This window comes from Mirounga leonina, unplaced genomic scaffold, assembly GCF_011800145.1.
Source record: "Mirounga leonina isolate KUSES-001 unplaced genomic scaffold, KU_Mleo_1.0 Mir_151, whole genome shotgun sequence".
Classification (NCBI taxonomy): Eukaryota; Metazoa; Chordata; class Mammalia; order Carnivora; family Phocidae; genus Mirounga; species Mirounga leonina.
The window spans coordinates 99333547-99346789 of record NW_023270377.1 but is presented as its reverse complement, the minus strand read 5'-3'; the positions used below and the strand labels follow the sequence as shown (position 1 = coordinate 99346789).

The following is a 13243-nucleotide window of genomic DNA, read 5'->3' as shown; positions in this document are numbered from 1 at the left end:
TAAAAATCCCAGGCTCGAACGCCGTTGTGTGATTTCCTATGATAAATAGCTTGGACGAATGCTAATCAAAATTACTTTCTGCTTCTACCTTATTCAGCAAGACGAATGCATGACATGGCCCCAGAGGCTGGGGTTTGTTAATTTGCAGATGTCTTTGCTCAGGTCTGTCTGACTAGGCTGGCAGCTCTCTGTGCACACAGCGCGGAGCGTGGGCCCCTCTGTCGTGGGCCCCTCGTCTTCTCCCCTGCTCACCGGATTCTGCAACTCGGGCACCATCCACGATGCCCACTCAGGGAAGCAACTCGGGATCTCTCACATGCTGGAAATGTACATTGCAGACAGCAAAAGGGATCCCGGTGATTTGAAGACAGAGACACTGATGGTGTGCATTACCGTTCTCCTCTCTAGGACACACCCCTTCCAGGTGGACATAGGTAATCAAATGGGCAGGAAGAAATGAGAGATTTTTTTTTTTTCCAATCGGATATTTGGATCACAAGATGCAATCTCAAGAGATCAACAGCTTGAGAAACCACTATGCATGTGGGTTGAAGGATTTCAGGAAGAGTCCCCAGTAGGGCAACCAGATCAGTGAAGAGGGTGTCACTGCCATTTTAAGACTCAGCTAATGATGTCAGGGAAAAGCAAAGGCTAATTTCAACCGGGTGAAATGGTGGATATATGAATAGAGATTGACAAACTTAGACCACCACAGGCTGTGTGCTTCCTGTGTTTGCTGCTTTCAATTTTTGCAGCTTTGTGGGAAGGACCAGTTAAAACCACCTGAAGACCAGGTGTATGAAGGTCTATTTGATGGGACTGAGTTTCCTGGGCGCGAGCCTTGCACGATCCCCACACAGGGACCCCATCTGAAAGGGACGTGTTGGCCTGGTGTGAGAGTGATGCCGTTTCCCTCCTAGGTCTTAACCTTTCCTAGCGAGACAGACAACCAGGAAAGTAGGAAATCGAAACAAGCTATGTTTAGCCGAATTTTACATACCATAATCTCTTTACCATGGTCCAGCAAGGCAGGAATGCTTGGGCCGATCAGTTCTGGTACAAATCCATTCCAGAGGGGAGTGATTTACAACTTAGCACCATTCTCGACTCTTCCCTGAGAGTGAAGTTAAATGACCCAAGAATAACAGGACTCTGCACCAGAACTAGGGAGAATGGTTTTCTAAAGGGTGGTCTCGGGAGTAGGTTTTCACCTGCAGAAACGCAGGCGCGAGCACTGCTCCGGAGTCCTGGTCAGGGTCAAGGCTCATTCCTATTTTAAGAGGTCGGTGGTGTGGTGAGTTATGAGGTCTGAGGGAGGAGTGGGCCTGGCCCAGGGGCCTTTTGTTGCCTTCTTACCAAGGAATCTTGAGTTGATCCAGGCCAGGGATACATGGCTCGTTCCCCCCTCCTCCTGACGCCAAGCCTGGTCGCTGGTGACCGGCCCCATGGAGGTCCTTCTGCCTCCAGCATGATGCCAAAAGATCCATCCCAGTGGTGTTGGAAGGCAAAGGTTGAATGGGTGGGCCCCGGCGGAGAAGGAAACAAGGGCAAAGGTTTGAAACACCATTGGTTAAAATACCTCGATGTAAAAATGAGCCTCTTGAACGCGTCTGAGAGGGTCTAAACACCCATCTGACAGGGCTTATAAATAGACAAGTGAGATGTTGAAATTATTTTAAGACAGATGCCTTTTTAAACTGTATTCGGAGCACCTTTCGGGGCTCCTCATGGCACAGTTCCTCGAGCAGGAGGTATTTCATCTTCGGAACATCTGGAACTGTCAAGGAGGTAGCCCTGCAGACCCCAGCAGATGCAGGCACTTCCACATAAAAGTGCGCCAACAAATCATGCCTGCAACTGCAGACCAGCTCAAGTGTTCCGCAGCAGCGACTGAGGAAGCAGGGCTCAGGCGGGGAGCACAGCTCACGGGAGCCCCTGGCCCCCCTCCACTCCTACTGCTGGAATCAACCCTTAAAAAAACAATTCGGCTGCAATTGTTTTTGTTTTAAAGATTTACTTATTTGAGGAAGAGAGAGTGTGCGCGAGGTGGGGGAGACAGGCAAGAAGGAGAAGGAGAGGGAGAATCTCTCTCCACTGAGAGTCATAGCCCGATGTGGGGGCTTGATCCCACGACTCTGAGATCATGACCCGAGCCGAAACCAAAAGTCGGATGCTTAACCGACTGAGCCACCCTGGCTCCCCCTTTCTCTGCAATTCTTTACCAAGTGGCTAACCAACTGCAAGCCAGTTTGTTTCCTTGTCTTGTAGGAAGTGATTGACAGAAAAGTCTTTTTTGTTCCCCGCTTTGGGGTAACATTTTCTCCATCCCATAAATCCATAGGCTTGACAGAACAGGGTCAGTTTGTGCTGTTACTCAAAGAATCCCCATGCTTGCTTGCTTTGGGTTTTCCACTGGCCTTGTTGGTCTTTGGGCAGGCAGGGCGGTGGGGGGGGCGGTCACGGCACCTTGCCCATGAAGGGGGCCGGTGTGGCCCCATACTGCCTTCTTACGGCAGGTAAAGCCATGTGGCAAAGTCAGACCTCCCCCCCCGCCCCGGACGCTGACCACTCGGCCCCAGAAGGGACTTCTTCCATTAAACCCCCAGACAAAACTGATGATACTTTATCTCTTCAGGGGCTAAGGCTCAAGTGTGCATTCAAAACCTGTGTCTCAATGCATCGCTTGGATTTTTTTTTTTTTGTGGCTGCATGCCAAAGTGCTACAGGAGAAATAGAAACAGGAGAACCTCACAAGGACTGAGCTGGAACTTTACACAACTTTTCTATAAAGTATAGCAATAAAATAAATACTGCTGATAATAATAATAAAAAATAATAATAATAATAATAAATGCCTTGATCAGTTTTATGAAAACATTTGGACCTTGCGGGACGGAGGAGGAAATGAAACTGGATGTTGGAAGCTTTGGGATTTATAAGAACGTCTTTGGCCAACGTAATAAAGACAATCTTCCAGAGTGAAGGGAAAGCTGGTGTTATGATGGAATCTCCAACACTGTCACTGTTTTCTCTCTCTGTTGTAGTGGCAAGCCAGCCACCACCCTGGTGACCAAGTACATCCTCGAAATTAACTTCCCGGCAGATGAAGTGATGCTCTCCGCAACTTAGTGAGGCGGGTTGCTTGGCCCCTATTAAACCGAGCCAGGCATGCTGAGGGGTGGCAATGATTTCAGGGTCAAACGTTGAAATATCTGGTACCTCCCTAGAGCCAGTGTCAGCTGAGACACCGCTGTTTGGGCGGGAGGGGCAGGAAGCCCCCGGCTGCCATTCTGTGCATCTGTGCATTGGAGTGCTTGGTTCTTTTCCCCTCTGCTTCTCAGGAAAGAATGCCCGAGTGAGGAGAGGCAGCCGCACAACTTCTACCACCCTGTGGTAACTTCATGCCATGACATACACTGCCCAGATGGGCCTTCACTGCCATTCCTGTGATAAGCGGCACCCCGGGTGCCTGGGCACCCCATTTCATCCTGCGGTCCACGGGGGGGGCAGCTTTAGTGGAGCTCTGGAGGTCAACAGCAACACGTCTTTGTCAACAGCAAATTTTGAAAGATCTCAGAATCACCAACGCTGGCCCTCCATGGTCGAGGAATTGGCCACGAGACAGACCCAGAACAGGTTTCAGCCAGAGCCCAGTGGCGATGTCCCATGTCCAACACCGTCTCAGGGGCCGGGGCTCCAGAAAGGAAAGCGATCTGCCCACTGAAGCTGCCCAAAGCGCGCTCGGCTTTTGCATTTTCTCCCAGCCTGTACATCTCCCAAATATTCCTTTTCCACAGTGTGCCCCCACCCCCAATTTTATATGTAGCAGATGGCCTTCAAACAAATCAAGGACAGAAGCTACAAAAGCCTTAAAGAAAAAAAAAAGACAGTGAAACTCATATATTTCTTCAAACGATAAGATGAACTACAGATGTTTGCTGAAGGGTGATGCTGCTGCCTATAACTTAAGACTCAACTTAAAAGAAGATTCCACTTGTGTTTAGCGTTGGACAAGCCCGGTAGCTGTCAGGGTGTGATTTATGGAGGTTGTTTGTGAGATCTGATGTCACTGGGGACATAGCAATTAAAACGCTCTGCCATTGGGCCCGCAGAGCCGCCTCCTCTGTGGACCCAGGCATGGAGTCCAGGTGGAAATGCCCTGCGCTCCACAGCCAGGCACGAGGATGGGTGCGGCCATCCCCAGGGTGCCCTCTCGCTCCCGATCCTCCCTCCCTCCCCTCCTGCAGAGTTCTTGGTCCTCTTGGACAAGTCCCGTTCTTACCTGACACCTGCAGTCAGATTAATCTCCAAAGAAGCTTGACAAAGTCACTAAAAGAGAAACAGTCATCTGTTGCGGGACTCGGCTGCATATAGGAAACAGCTGCTTGCTAGGCTCGGTTTGTAAAGAAGGCAGAACAGCATCACTGCGAAGTGTTTAAAAACGCACGGAAAGCATGTATTGGAAAGGCCAGTGGAGGCCTGTAATTAACACAACGCTCAGTATCTGTGTTTCTATTAAAAGCCGCTTTTCCAGGACTTGTTGTAACTTGGACATATTTATTACGAACTGAAACCGAAGGTACGAGCGAGGCCTTAGCTGGATGCCGTTTGCCCTCCCGTCGTTTGGCCTCCTAAGCTGAGATTCTTAATAATGCAAAGAGAGCGAGGTGTTTTGGATGCACACGCCCGCTCCCAAGCACGAGCCGCCGTCTGCATCTGTGTGGAGGCAGACACCTACGCCCATCACACATGTGCCCGGGGCCCTTTGGCAGCTGCTCGGCGCTGGGTTGATGGCAGAGGCCGCAGGGTCCTGGGTAGAAGCAGCGGGAGGAAGCCCTAGCCTGCCTGTGGCCTCTGGAACAGAAATGTGGGGAGCCTTTGAAGTTCCCACAACTCAGGTGGAAGCCCCTCCGAACGGCCCTGGGAGGAAGTCATTCGTTTTCACACAAAGGGGAAAATTCCTCAGGACCCTGGTGTTTCCACTCAAACAAACCTCTGAAAAGTTGTTCTCCAGAGGATCAAGGACCAGCTGTTCTCCATCTCCGTGAGGCGGTGGAGAGAGGAGCTGCGCTGGCTGGACGACAGCGTGAGAGACGCAAGCTAGACAGGAGGAAGCACGGTGAGGCGGGCCAGGTCCTTGGCACGGGAACCAGGAAGATAGCACGTGGTTTGGCCGTCAGAGGGAGGAGGATGCCCGGTGTAAGCGTTTCAAGATCTGTTCTGTGTTCATGGAGAAGATTGCAGCCCATGGCCTTTTTACCTGCCACTGAGTTCGCTGGGCACATGCCGCACACAGGACCCACAGGCTGCAAGCTGCTGACGGCCCTTGGGTGTACCTCAACTCACACCCAGAAGTTTCCAGGGAGGTGAGAATGCTGCTTATTTGTGTGTGTGTGTGTGTGTGTGTGTGTGTTTTAAAGATTTTATTTATTTTTTTGAGAGAGAGAGAGAATGAGAGAGAGAGAGAGCATGAGGCAGGGAGGGTCAGAGGGAGAAACAGACTCCCCACTGAGCAGGGAGCCTGATGCGGGACTCGATGGTGGGACTCCAGGATCATGACCTGAGCCTAAGGCACTTGCTTAATGACTGAGCCACCCAGGCACCCGCTGCTTATTTTTTAAAAATACCTTAAATGACTTGGTAGTGGACATTCATCTTTTTTTTTTTTTCCTATTTTTTTGATCAGGCTACCTCTTACTCTCTTTTCTTGTGTAGGAGTTTCTCGTCCTGTGAATCAGAATTCCTCTCATTTCGGAGGCTGAGAAGTCAAAGCCTTGCCTCTGTCCTCCCTTCGCAGGCTGGACCATCGGGTCTCCTGTTGTGGACGAAGCTTGCCTCATCGTTGTGCTGGTTCACCCCACCAAAGGTAAGCCGCAGGGGAGGCATGCGCATTGTGCATTTTGGCCCGTTAACCAGCTCTGAGCAGACAGACCAAATAATAATAATGTCCTGAACAAATCCTGCGGGATAGGGGGCCCTGGTGGAGGGAGGCGGGGCTGGCACTCTTTCCTGAAACCGTGGAGTCTCTTGACACAGAGCCGTAGGCTTCACAGGGCTGGATGCGATCCCGACTGAGTGATCTTGGGCAAGACTCTTATCTTTTCGGAGTCTTGCTTTCCTTATCTTCAAACCACCGCCCCTTACAGGATCATTGTAAGGATCACGTGAGGCTCAGTGCTCGGCACATAGTAGGTGCTCAAAAGCGGTAAGCTTTCTGCCATCGGGGGGAAATCCTGAGGAAGGGGCAGACGTGGATTAAGGCTCGCGGCGAACATATCACTGTACTGGGCTGTTACACCATAGCCGCCATAAAAGACCCTCCAAGGGAAAACGTAAATGTCTCACGTGGCAGATTCCTCCCTAGTTTTCTGTTTCAGGACCTGATGGGGAAGCTGGAATGACAGGGGTGTGCTTTCTTTTCCATTCATGCTCCTACCCCAGATCATTCCCTTCCCTTCCCTGTCCTGTGCTCTGGGGCCACGGAGGCTGACCTGCATGCGATGTATCTCCTGGGCTTCCAGCCCTCTGGTTTCTGCCTGCATTTGGCCAATCCCAGCCTCCCTCCAGCTCCCACCAGGTTCCAAGAACACCATTCCCTTGAGGCCAATGGATGGATACAGCTTCTCACCATTGCTAATCTCTAGGGCTTTGCTTTCCCATGGTGCTTCCTTAAGCCGTATCCCTACTTCTGTAAATGGTCCCTTCATTAAATTCTCTTTGCAATCTCATCTGAATGTGCTTTCTCTTTTCTGCCAGGAGACTGAAAAAGAGTGTGACTGGACAGCATCAATCTAGGAAGACTTCCTGAAGGAGGGTGTCTCTTCCCCAGATTTTTGGAGGAGAACCACAGTAACTTGATAAGGGCATCGAATAGAAGGCTGATGTTCCTGCGAGGGAGACTGGAGTCAACAAAGACTTAGGAGTTAGACTCTGAGTGAACTCTTCACGGGTGATGGCAAAGGTCCTTATCAACAGGACATCCCTGCAGACTCAGAAAGGGAGAGAATAATGATGCTAAAAATAGAAAACCGTGTCATTTATTTATTGTCTACTGAGTGACCAGCACTCACAACTGTGTGATAGGTATTATTATCATTTTATGGATGAGAAATGGGAGCTCAGAGAGGGTAAGTAACTTGCTCAAGATGGATTGGAATGATGGATTTGGAATTCATAATGATGGATTTGGAATTCATAATCCATACATGATGGATTTGGAATTCATAAAGCATGGAATTCATAAAGCCCAGACAAGGCTGCCCAACGGTCCCCACTCTGCCTGGGACTGAGGGGTTCCTGGGACGTGGGACTCTCAATGCTGATTTTTCTGTTAATGGCAGGATCTGTTGGGTGGTTGTGGAGGTAGTGAAAGTGGGTACTAACAGTCATGCCTATACTAAATAAAGTTAATATCCTTGCCTCAGAGGACCCCCTAGAGTTGATTGGTAAAAGTGGAAGCATGAAGGGAAGGAAGGAAGGAAGGAAGGATGGAAGGAAGGAAGGAAGAAAAGGAAGGAAAGGAAGGAAAGGAAGAAAGTAATTATCAGCTCAGAGCATTCCATACAGCAGCAGAGAGGTGATGCAGTCAGTCCAAATAGCAAACAACATTTCTATTTGTCTCAGGACTGTGATAGCATTTTTCCCTCTGACAGACTTTCCTTTGCAACTCATTTTTGGCTCTAATTAATGATAAATGGCGGGTGCGTTCTTTAAGCACAGGGAACCAGAGGAGAGAAAACGTGGTGTTCAGATTCTGGGAGTATCAAGAGGTAAGCCTCATGACAGGGCAGAGCGCAGCCTTAGGGGTCTTTGGAGGTATGAACACCATCACCCAGTTGACTCACTTGTTAACCCGAGTGTGTGATGGGTGGGGGTGTCTGTGGGCAGGATCATTCCAGGCTCAGCCATGATTCTCTGAAATAACAGCAGCAAAGCTGCCATTATGGAACTCCTGGTACCTTTGCTCCAGGTGTTTCGTAGACATAATTTTAAATGCTTAGACAATCCTTCAGAGCAGGCATTATTAATCCCATTTTCGAGATGAAGAAACCGAGGAGGAGCAGTCTCTGGGGACTTCTTGTGTGAAACTGGCAGGTCTGGGCTCCCCAGTGACGTTCCTTGGGCGTCAAGTCATGAACCAGGGGATAGTCTTCCTGAGTGCCCACGGCTCTGGCGATGGCTGGTCCCATTCAGTAAACATTCACGGGTGCCTGGCATATTCTACCAGAGGGGGTGGGTTCATGGAGTTGTCCTTGAAGAACTCGGATGGATCTTTTATGTTCCCCACCACTGTGGTGATAGCAGCCTATGTTCTTCCAACTTCCATTCATTTGTACATGCTGTGTCCCCTGCTGGAGTGGTCTTCCTCTGTTTGACCATCTGAAGAGCCTCTACCCATCCTTCAAGACTCAGTTCAAGCACCGCTTCCATGGATATAGTCTTTCCCACCCCCCAGCCCTAATCTGGGTGAGGTCTCCTCTTCTGGAGTCTCCTCCCATCCCATATGGATGGTGACCTCAACTGATTGTTCTATAATCTGTCACCACCCTTCTCACTGCCAGTCTTCCCAGCCTGTGAGCTCCTTCAGGGGAGTGATGGTGGTTTCTTCGGTTGGTGCAAGGCAGATACTCAACACTGTTGAATGAGTAAGGGACAGGCTAGAGTGTCCCGGGAGCTCTGGCTGGGACACACTGACCTCCATTGCTTCTGGTGGACCCTGCTCGGCATCTTAAGTTTGCTTCATGCTAGATTTTCCCCACACATGCTTCTGGGGAGCATGCCTTGGGGACTCTCAGTGAGCTGCTTTCTCTCCTTGGGTGCGGCTTTTCACCAGTCTGTGCCAAGACTAGGTGCCGCCCATAGTGTGCTCTTAATTAAGGGCGGTGATTCTGGAAGGGAGAAACAGAGGAAGCACCATAATTTATACTGGATGATTGCCATCTCATTTTATCAATCTCCTAAGGTTTGATTAAAGAGACCTCTAAGGATAGGGATAGAGTAGACGCAAGCTTCGCTACAGAAAGCGTTTTTCACAAGACTCTTCTCGGAAGAAGGAAGGATCCAAGCTCTATAAATATGCAGCATGCCAAATCTGAAGGCAAGAGTTGATTTACAAATTTCCGCTCAGCCCAAAGTGGGTCATTGCTTATTTAGAGAGGACTTTCTGCGTGGGTCCCTCTGAGCAGTTGGCATCTCAGGGATGGAGGGGTCAGAAGGCTGGGCTCCTGGCGTTCTTTACCATTTACCAGCTGGGTAGCTTGGTGAGATCATAATCCTTCTGATGTTGGCATCTCTGAGATGGCAGTGATGATGATGATGATGGTAATAAGCTTTCCTTATAGAGCTGCCATTTGGATTGAAAGAGCTCACACCTAATTCTCAAATGTAAATGAACACATTCTCATTTTAGTGGTTAAAATCAAAGCCGAAGAACCAACTAGGACAAACAATTCTGCTTCAGATGCTTCTGTGTCGCAATCTAAGTAAGGCCCAGTGAAACACAGTTCACAAAGCTGCTCATTGTTCTCTCTGGTGCTGAGTCCATACCTTTGAAGTATGTCCCAGAGAAGGACCAAGTCCCAGCCAGGGCCGATGTGAGCCACTGCACTCCCTTGGCAAGCTGTGGTTTTGACTTCAATTACATGAGTTATGTTAGGTGTTTGTTGGGCTTTGCATCTTGATCAGGAATATTCCCTTGTGAAAGGGCTGCTTGATTTTGGCTTGCTGATGTCAGCAGTGTAAATATGATTTAATTGATTAATAGGCATTAATGACTGGTAATTAAGGCATAACCTGTTAGCTGGAAAGAGCTCACAAAACATGCCCATAAATGGAAGGATGGCCTCGTTTCTGATCATCGTCCCTTGTCTGTGGACAGTGATTCCACTGTAGGGTCAGTTGCCTTCTGCCATATGGGTTATACATAAAATAAAATGCATATATTAATATATTTGGTAGAATCCATTTATTGTACTTTCATCCACTGAAAAAAACCCGAGTTTTGTCCATATGAAATGAGTCCTTAATCTCTGATCTGAAGGTCATCTGTCGAGAAAGCCCTCTGCTGTGGTTGGTGGAGGTGCTCTACTCCAGCAGGTTTTGCTGTCTATAAAATCCTGGGCTTCTACTGCATTCATCCCTCTTTGATTATCGAAAACTTTCCTTTGCTGCTAACACTCAGGAACAATGTAATAAGTAACTTCCAATTAAAGTTTTCCATATGTGGCAAAAATTGTAATGAATGAATAAGTAAAGACCGCATAATGGAAGCCTATTAGCCAAGTGAATATACTCTTTTAAGTTAAATTTCTATAGCACTTTTGTATTATCTCCCATCAGAAGAGAACGTGCAATTACCAATTTTATCTTATCTCGGGCTTATTATTAAAGAGTAGTAAAGGAAACTTCATTCCAGGAGCCATAATGTGATTTTTGATTAATAGAGGGATTCTTATGTGACAAGAATATTTCTCCTAGGCAAAGTAGGCACATGGATTTCTGCCTGAGCTGGCTTGTAGCTGGAGGCTACATCTCAGGTGGAGCGATTGTTCAACAATAGAACATATGTCTCTACACGGGGATCGGATTCTTAAGGTACTCTGGAGCATGAGAAGGGCAGGGCAAAGTTGACATTGGCTTTGCAAGAGACCGATGTTTATTTAGTTGCTTCCAATCAGTATATCAAACCCGACACAGATTCGTGTGCAAAGGGATGAGATGAGCACCCCACAGCTCTTGGTTTCTCAGCATTCCTTCCCGCCCCTCTTGGAAGCTCTTCTACCACCTGCCGTAGTCTCTCGTGGGGTCCAGGCACATTGTGGGCACACAAGGGATATCTGTGAGTCGATGACCCACTGCCTCCCACCTCCAACTGAGGGCGGAAATCGTTTGAATTTGAATGCCAGTCCTCCAAGCCAGCTTTTCCCAGAGAACTGTTCTGAGGAAGTTATCTGGAAACGTGCCCTTGGCTCCCAGCGGCCTATGTTTATGCCAGTGACCTGGGGAGCATTTGTTAGGGGACAAGGCGAGGGCTGTCCCAGTTGCCCTGCAACAGCCCTGTTTGACCAGAAGTCTGAGCCCTCCTCTTCAGAGTGTGGGGCAGGGCCCGTCCCTCAGAGCCTGGATGGTTCCCTTGGAGCTGGCTCTGCTCTTGCCCGCTACATGACGCTGGGCAAACATCCTGACCCATCGGAGCCTGTTTCCTCAGCTGGAACCAGGAATCCTATCTATTCTGGGGACTTACTGTGAGGATTTGAGGTAGACAGTGTTTTAACACGTAGGCGTCACCATAATGTCGAGGCTACCACCTGTTGACCTAACGGCTTGGGCGCATAATATGGCTTCATTCCTGTGGCTCTCTGTCCCTCCTTGAGGATGCTTTTTCTACTGGTCATTGCCATCTCCCATCCCCCAGGGTAGGTGTGCTCTGTGCAGGGGACCCCCACCGTTGACAAGGCTGCTGACATGGGATTTAATCCTGTGGAGAAAACGGATTTTTCTATCATTTGGCAGAATAACTCAGATGCCAAAAACAGCACATGCCCTTCGACCAGAAGCTTTCCTTCTAGAAGTTTATCATAAAGGAAGTAACTGAGCAAGCATGAAAGTTATACGCATATGAATGTTCACTGAAGTGCGGTCTACAGGGCCAAAAAATTGGAATGCAAGGAGAGTGGGAGGTGGTATTTGTTATATCAACTGTGGTGCATCGAACTTTAGAGTCCTGCGCAGCCTAATCGAGATACCACTGTAGAAGACCATCTAATGTCGTAGAAAGATGATTATGACTCGGTAAGTAGAAAATCAGGTTATAAAACAAAATATGCCATATGATTCTATTTCTGAGAAAAAAAATTTAGGAATATAAATCAATAGATTAAATGTCAGTTATGTCAGGATAGTCAGATGGTAGATTATGTTATATCCACTCTCTCTTTTGCTTATTTCTGTATTCTGATTTAATAATTAATCAGTATAGATGTAATTTTTTTTTTAAGCGAGAAAATGTTATTTTGTAAAGTCTTTTCTTTTAAATTGAGCCTGTAGAACAGTAAAGTCCGCATCAACAGGCGGGGCTTACTCTGGGCAAGCCGGAGCCAGAGTGGGTGGTGGGATTTCAGGGGTTTCAAGGCCCTTTCTGAATCCCTGCTTCCTCCTCCTTGATATCCCGGCTGGCATGCAGGTTCCCTGTAGGGGAGAGAAACACTGCTCACTGATGTTTCTGGTCACTGGCCCCTTGGTGGGACAGAGCAGACAGGCCATCTGGCTATCCCGGGTACTCTTGTGGTCAGGGGTAATTCATGTCTGGGACCAGATATGATGGGAAAGATAAAGCTGATAGACAATGTGAAAAGAATATTCTGGAAGAAGGCGGAGGAGGGCAAGGAGAAGCTCAGAGCCTGAGGGGTGGGGCTCCAGGACAACTGGCTACCTTCCAGCCTGGCCACACAATTTAGTGCCTTCCAGAAACAGAAGATGCCTGGGTCACCAAAGGGAAGGGCCCAGCGGGGTTGCACACAGGGGTGGCTGGCTCACCCAGGCCTGGCTCATGCCCTGGGGGCGCCACCCAGCACCCACTGCGGACGGGTGCTTGGAAGGAGGAGGGATAAATACAGCTGTCTCCAAGGGGCAGAGGTAATTGGCTTCTTCCTCAGGAGCATTTCCTTTTTAAGGCAGAATGCTATAACTGGCAGGCCGCAAACACCGGTGTGTGAAGGTAAAGCCACCAAAGAGAGGGCATTTTGGCCCCTGGCGGTTGGGCCTTTTCATTAACCCCCTGGGCTGTGGTTTGGCCAGGCCTGGCTTCCTCAAACCCCGCTGTACACAGACCAGGGCGCTGCCCTGCGCTAAACCCACCTGTAGCTCCCCATAGCCTGTGGGGTAGGGCCTGAGCACTTTGTGGTAACAGGGCCCCAGCTGACATCTCTGGTCCTGCCCCACCCCCTCCAAGCACACGCCTCCTTCTGCTTCTAGAAATTTAGCTGGGTCCACTCACAGTGTGTTTTGATAATGCTGAGACTTTAGGCACATGCTGTCCCCTTTGCCTGGAAACCCCTCCTCCTTCTCCACACACTGAGGTCTTATTCGTCTTTTAAGAACCAAATGGAATTTTCTATCAAGAAGCCTTCCCTGATTCACTCCATCCCATGGAAGCCATTCCCATGTCTGTCTTTCTTTCTTTTCTTTCTTTCTTTCTTTCTTTCTTTCTTTCTTTCTTTCTTTCTTTCTTTCTTTCTTTCTTTCT

At 48.8% G+C, this 13243-nt stretch overlaps 1 long non-coding RNA gene across 1 annotated transcript in view; it reads left to right on the top strand.

Moving 5' to 3' along the window:
* The window catches only part of LOC118012536, an 81150-nt gene extending 70894 nt beyond the window's left edge, over positions 1–10256 (top strand). Inside the window, exons 4-5 of the long non-coding RNA XR_004679742.1 lie at positions 5716–5866; positions 6757–10256. This is a non-coding gene — a long non-coding RNA (uncharacterized LOC118012536). The remainder of the gene's footprint in view (positions 1–5715; positions 5867–6756) is intronic.
* The last annotated feature ends 2987 nt before the right edge of the window (positions 10257–13243 follow it).